This window comes from Gopherus flavomarginatus, chromosome 2, assembly GCF_025201925.1.
Source record: "Gopherus flavomarginatus isolate rGopFla2 chromosome 2, rGopFla2.mat.asm, whole genome shotgun sequence".
Lineage (NCBI taxonomy): Eukaryota > Metazoa > Chordata > Testudines > Testudinidae > Gopherus > Gopherus flavomarginatus.
The window spans coordinates 240,057,112-240,063,949 of record NC_066618.1 but is presented as its reverse complement, the minus strand read 5'-3'; positions in this window follow the sequence as shown (position 1 = coordinate 240,063,949).

Sequence of the window (6,838 nt, the reverse complement as noted above, 5' to 3'; positions counted from 1 at the left end):
TCCCCGCCGCGCCTGAGGGGGACGAGCCAGAGCAGGCGCCTCAGTGGGCAGAGTCAGCACGGCCTGTCCCCACCCCCGGGAAGTCAAGGGGAGGGACAGGAAGTATAAAAGCCCGGCCCCAGCGCTCAGTTGGGGGCAGGCTGCCGGAGAGGACAGACGCTGGTGCCCAAGCTCCCGCTGGGCTGGACCTGCCTCGCGCCCATTACTCGGAGGAGCACTGCCCGGACCTGCCTCGCGCCCACTACCCAGAGGAACGCTGGCCGGACCTGCCCCGCGCCCACTACCCAGAGGAGCGCTGGCTGGACTTGCCTCAGACCCGGTACCCAGAGGAACGTCGGCCTGACCTGCCGTGTTCCCGATACCCCGGGGAGTGGCCTGAGCTTCCCCACGACCGGTACCCGGAGGAGCCCATGGTCTGGGACCCCCCAGACGACGCCGGCAAGGACCAGGTACCCAGAGAGGGGGAGGTTGGAAGTGGCCCGGGGGTAGCCGACCCTGGTTTGGCTCCTTAAGAGCCCGAACCCATGTCAGTGTGTTGCGGCCAGGATCCCCACTGACCGCAGCGGGTCTCGACCGCTGCTAGGGCCCCGGGCTGGAACGCAGTGGAGTGGGAGGGTCTGCGTTCCCCCTGCCACCCGTAACCGGGTGGCAGACTCCCCCTCTTCCCGCCTATTGCCACTGCTCTGCCCTGACCCAGAGGGCCAGAGCCAATTAGACTTGTGTTTGGTGCCCGCCCGAACCAAGGGCTGGGCCCCATTGACTTTGCCTCTGTTCTGCCCTGACCCAAAGGGCCAGAGCTAATTAGACTTGTGTTTGGTGCCCTGCCCGAACCAAGGGCTGGGCCCCGTTGACTTTGCCATTACTCTGTCCTGACCCAGAGGGCCAGAGCTAAACTAGCCTTGTGTTTGGTGCCCCGCCCGAACCAAGGGCTGGGCCCCCTTTGACTTTGTCACTGCTCTGTCCTGACCCAGAGCGCCAGAGCTAATTAGACTTGTGTTTGGTGCCCCGCCTGAACCAAGGGCTGGGCCCCCTTTGACTTTGTCACTGCTCTGTCCTGACCCAGAGCGCCAGAGCTAATTAGACTTGTGTTTGGTGCCCCGCCCGAGCCAAGGGCCCGGGCTGATACTGTGTTGCTCAGCCCCTGCTAGGGGCCTGCCTGAACTATTGCTGCCCGGCCTGTCCAAGGGTCTGGGCTGATACTGTGTTTGCTCAGCCCGCTAGAGGCCTGAGCCTGAACTATTGCTGCCTGCCCTGTCCAAGGGCCGGGGCTTATTGACTTTGAGAGCCCCGACCCCGGCTAGAGGGCCGGGGCTCTACCCTGTTTACAGACCCTGTACCCCGCTCATTACCTGCCGAGGGCTAAGCCTACCTGGACTGCAGAGCATAAGGAGGCGCCCTGGCTCCCCGCCGCGCCTGAGGGGGACGAGCCCCAACACAACCGGCTTACACTGCCATATAAGTATCTTAGACAGACAGAAAGTAAAGAGAAGGTCTCCAGGCTTTCTGGTAGAAAGGCTGTGGTATATAGTGTCCAAGAATTTGTTCATAATTTGTCATTGATTAGAAATCAAAAATTTTGGTCCAAAGTGTGTCAAGGCAATTTATTTTAGAAATAGAAAAAACAAATCACTTAATGTGAAAAGGATTATTCAAATATTTAGTTGAGATTTCCTTACATGGAAAAGGAAGAAAATCATGGCTTTCTGCCTCTGGCCAATCATCAAAAATTCAGCCAAGCATTTTTTTTCCAAGATAGTTTGCGGTCTTGGCTATGTAAAATAAAATAAGTGTGGACTCTATATGTTGACTAGATCCCTGCTTCAGAAAGCCGTGAACATGGTTTGTTCAAAGTTGCAAAGAATCTTGTATGTTTGAATTCCTTCCTCACGTTCCAGAACTGAGTCAATACTATAAAACTAGATAGAGTTTATTTGAAATTTGGGTGTGGAGTACTAGTGTCTCCAAAGCCAGTATCCAATGAGCTGGGAGTTTTGGAATAATGGAAGCAACCACCACCTCAGAAAAGTTTTCCAAAATTTGGTATCCCTAGCAAAATAGGTTATTGGTATAATAAATAATTCCATATCTGTTATGTATAACACCAAATCTATGTGCTTGTAACAGATTTTTTATGTTTTATTGTTAACATTTAACAGTTTGTCAGCTATACTAGGAGAGATTACGTGAAATATTTTACATACCATCTCTTATCAGTCATTTTTCAAACCTTGTGCCGAATCAAATTGGGTGAGTTTAAATTTAATAAACCACACTCCAGTTCTTAGAGGAAATATTAATCTTTAAAGTAGCAAGCAATATCTTGCTTATGCTCTGACCAAATTTTCCATAAACATTCTGTAAACAAACTATATATATTACAGATTTATCAGTACTGAAGATACAATTACTAAAATGCCTGTTTTCTTTATTCTTAAATATTAATGTATAGTTTCTGACCAACTCAAGCCTCTTCTGTGCAAAATTAACCAATCATTACAGTGGAAGAACCTGTCTCTTTGGATTAAGTTGCAGTGTTTACCTCACTATTTTAATATAAGGCTAAGACTGCTGGGGTATTGGACAGATGCCCTTTCAATGTCTATAGAAATCTAAATAAATGAATGTTTGAGTAGGTAAAAAAATGAGCCAAAAATTCCCTATTGCTTACAGAAGAGGTTGGCACAATAGTTTATTGGAAGATGTTGAGCACTCTAGCTGCAATCCAGGAAAGCAAGTGCTTATCCTTAAGAACAAAGTAAGTCCACTGAAGTCAGTGGAACTACTCACAACAGTAAAGTTAAGCATGTGCATCAGTGCTTTGCTGAATTGGGGCCAGATTGCTCCTCCCCTTGAAGGCCTACCTTAGAACCTAGTTCAAATGTTAACTGTGACAGACACTAAATGTTTATTAGATTTATTTTAGATTTTCTATTTTGAAGATGAAGGCACTGTATAGGCATCATGGTGAATTATGTGACAGAGTTAGAATCAGTAATATTCTATTCTGTTTAGCTTCTACCACCACATCTATGATCATAATATCTAATCATCTTCCAGACTTAAGATTAAAAAAGAAGAATAACATATATCATTTGAGGTTCCTTCTCGTAGGCTCCAGTTTGAACAGATCACTTAACCACATGCTTAAGTTCATTGTAATTAGGTACAACATTTAAGTACACTGATGTGAAATGATGTAAGCACAAGCTTGGTGATTTGCTGGACAAGGATGGTTTGATGAATCAGGGGTTAATTGCACCAGTATATTAAAGTGATAAAATTCTAATGTGAAACTACAAGGAAATTCTAAATTGCCTGATTTGAAGTACCGTCCTACAGTAATGCAGTTTATGAAAAACGCTGCACAATCTGAATGCTAACAGGCTTTTAACAAGCTGAATCTACTTGGAAAGAGTATGACTGATTACTTGTGGGGAAGAAAATTAGTAATTATCTACATACCTATTTGTATTAATATCATGCCTGAGGAGAGGTAGCAACAACTAATAACCAGTTGACCAAAGTTTTAAGAAGATAACTGGGGAAGAACAGTAGCAGGATGTGACACTGAGAACAGAAGGCATCCCCAGCTGCCACAACTATTTTAACGTTGAATATTGTTTTAATATCCTTCCTCACAACTTGAACAGAGTATAAAAGTTAGTTGACAGTTAGGTACTGCTATTTATTTCAAATTGATTTTTTATGCTCTACTGTCTCCCCATAAAGAGTCATATCCTATGAAAGACCTCAGGGCAACCAGAATTCTCCCTCTTTAGCTTCTCAGTGATGAGTTCCTGTAACTATTACAGTGGGTGAGGAGAGGGCCAGAGGGCAGTGTTCCTACAGAACAGCCAAGTATTGCTGACATAAGAACAGGTAACTAACATGGAAGTATCACCGTTTTGGTCCTTTACAGTTGGGTACAGCTAATTGTCAGTGTGATGGGTTTGATCACAGAGATCCCCTTGGGACTGTCTGTGCTGAAATTACCTCATGAGCCCATTTCCTCTGCCAGCCTGGGACTTCCAGAACCCTATCTTGTTGAGCCAGAAACACTAGCCTGCTGCAACACAGACCCAGGGTCTGGTCCAAGCCCCCAAAGCTGCAGACTTAACTGAAAACGGCACAGCAGGTTACCTGTCTCCAGCACCCAGTCACCCAGTTCCCAATGGGATCCAAATCCCAGCTAAATCCATTTTACTCTATTTAAAGCTTATGCAGGGTAAATTAATTAAATCTATAACACTGATAGAGAGATATGCACAGCTGTTTGCTCCCTCAAGTATCAATCACTTACTCTAGGTTCATTAATAAAGAAAAGAGATTTTATTAACTATAAAAAGTAGGATTTAAGTGGTTTCAAGTAATAACAGACAGAACAAAGTAAGTCACTAAGCAAAATAAAGCAAAAACACACAAGTCTAAGCCTAATATATTAAGAAACTGATTACAGGTAATCTCTCACCCTCAAAGATGTTCCAATAATCATCTTTCACAGACTAGACTCCTTCCTAGTCTGGCCCCAATCCTTTCCCCTGGTATAGTCTTTGTTAGATCCAGAAGACATCTCAGGTGGTAAGCAGGGGTTCTCTCATGACTGGCAGCCCTCTTTGTCCTGCTCCACCCTCTTTTATAGCTTTGGCACAAGGTGGAAATCTTTTGTCTATGCTTGTCCCACCCCCGCCTCATCAATAGAAAAGTACAAAGATTAAGATGGATTCCAGTATCATGTGACATGGTCACATGTCACTGTAAGACCCATAGTCTCCATTCTTTCTGGGTTGGCCCACATGTACATGGGAAGGTTTTCAAGTAAATAGACCATTTATAACCAATTGTCCTTGTCAATGGGAGCCATCAAGATTCTAAACCACCATTAATGGCCCACACTTCGCATAATTACAATAGGACCCAGAGTTATACTTTGTATTTCTAGCTTCAGATACAAGAATGATACATGCATTCAAATAGGAGGAATATATTCAGTTGGTTATAACCTTTGTTATGATACCTTATAAGAGACCTTTTGTGTAAAGCATATTCCAGTTACATCATATTCACACTCATAAGCATATTTCCATAAAACATCTGAAGTGCAACGTCACAGTTAGCTTACTCCTACATAAAATGAACATGGAATTAATTGCCCAAGAAAGTGAGATACTGCTAGCACAGCAAAAGTAAAAATGTGTTTGGCAGGTGTTACACAAGCTAACGACAGAGCAAAGCATAGTACAAACTGGAACACCTAAGAAGTCCCCACACAACTCTACCAATGTACCTGTATCATTATCTGCACCACATATGCTATACTAGTGCAGAATGGCCTCTAGCTCAAATACACCTCTACGCTGATATAACGCGACCCGTTATAACGCGGATTCGCATATAACACAGTAAAGCTCTGACAAGCTGCTCTGAGGAGCATGTTCAGGGTGCCAGACGAGGCTGGGGACGAGGGGTTTGATAAAGGGCAGAGGGTCTCGGGGGCAATCGGGGTTCCCCCCCCCGCCAGGCTCTGGGGGGGAGGAGCTGTGGGAGGGCTCTTTTGGGGACCCCGCTTTGCTTCCCGTCGCTGCCGGCAGAGTGGCCCGGGGGATTAGCAGGGGGCCGGGAGCAGCCCGCTCAGCTTCCCTAGCCCCAGCCCAAGCCCCAGCCATGTTGCTCCGGGAAGGGGGCTTGGGGGAAGGGATAGCCCCTGCTCTAGCCAGCAGTGGTGGAAGCAGAGCAGCCCGGCCCCAGCCCGCTCCACTCCGCCAGCTCTCAACCGCAGCACTCCGCTTCCCGCCGCAGGTGAGTACGGGGGGCGTCCTTTCCCCAGCCTCCTCACCCTCACCTGTGGCAGGAAGCAGAGCACCGCAGCTGGGAGCTGGCAGAGTGAAGTGAGTTGGGGCCACCTCGCTCTGCTTCCCGCCGCTAGTGAGTGCAGAGGGTGTCCTTTCCCCAACCTCCCCGCACGCACTGACAGTGGGAAGTGGAGCGCCGCGGCTCGGAGCTGGCGGAGTGGAGCGGACTGGGGCTGGGCTGCTTTGCTTCCCGTCGCTGCTGGTGAGTGCCTGTCACGGGGCGGGAGGGTGGATAGGGGTTGGAGCAGTCAGGGGCAGGGGGACTCTGGAGGGAACAAGGAATGGGGGTGGGGAGCAAAGTAAGTTTGATATAATGTGGTATCACCTATAATGCAGTGAGATTTTTTTGTGTCCCGAGGACCGTGTTATATCGGGGTAGAGGTATATTAGCCATTGGCATTTGTGCCAAATTATATGGAAGTTGTGTGAGATAGAGGAATGCCCATTAGAAAGTAAGCTGAGACCAGTGTGTATAACCTAAACAAATGTTTTAACTCACAGGCTACCAGAATGGAAAGGTTAGTGCTAGAGTCATGTGGATAATGGAAAATACACATAAATTATTCAGTTACTAGCATTTGACCATTTAAAAGAGCCAAACATATTATTAATCAAATCATTTAAAATGGCAAAATTTGCCAGATGTAGTCAACAAATTGTATTTGACTAATTCTAGTCAGTGGATCCTAAGGAATTCTAAATAGAGCTGGTTAATACTTTTTTTTTTTTTTGGACAAAACATTTTTTCATTGGAAAATGCTGATTCTCTCATCAGGAAGGTTTCTTTCAGCCCAGGATGGTATTTCCCCAGTCTTATTATCAACACTTATAAAAGGGAGTATCTAACCATAGCTTCTAATGCAAGACATTAATTTCATTAGAGAAATGGCTTTCAATACCACAATCTGTTCTGAGGTCTCATAGGAAATTGCACAGTTGAAAGTATGTAATAATCGTAAGTCCCCAGCCTGGAAAACTCTCTTTGTATT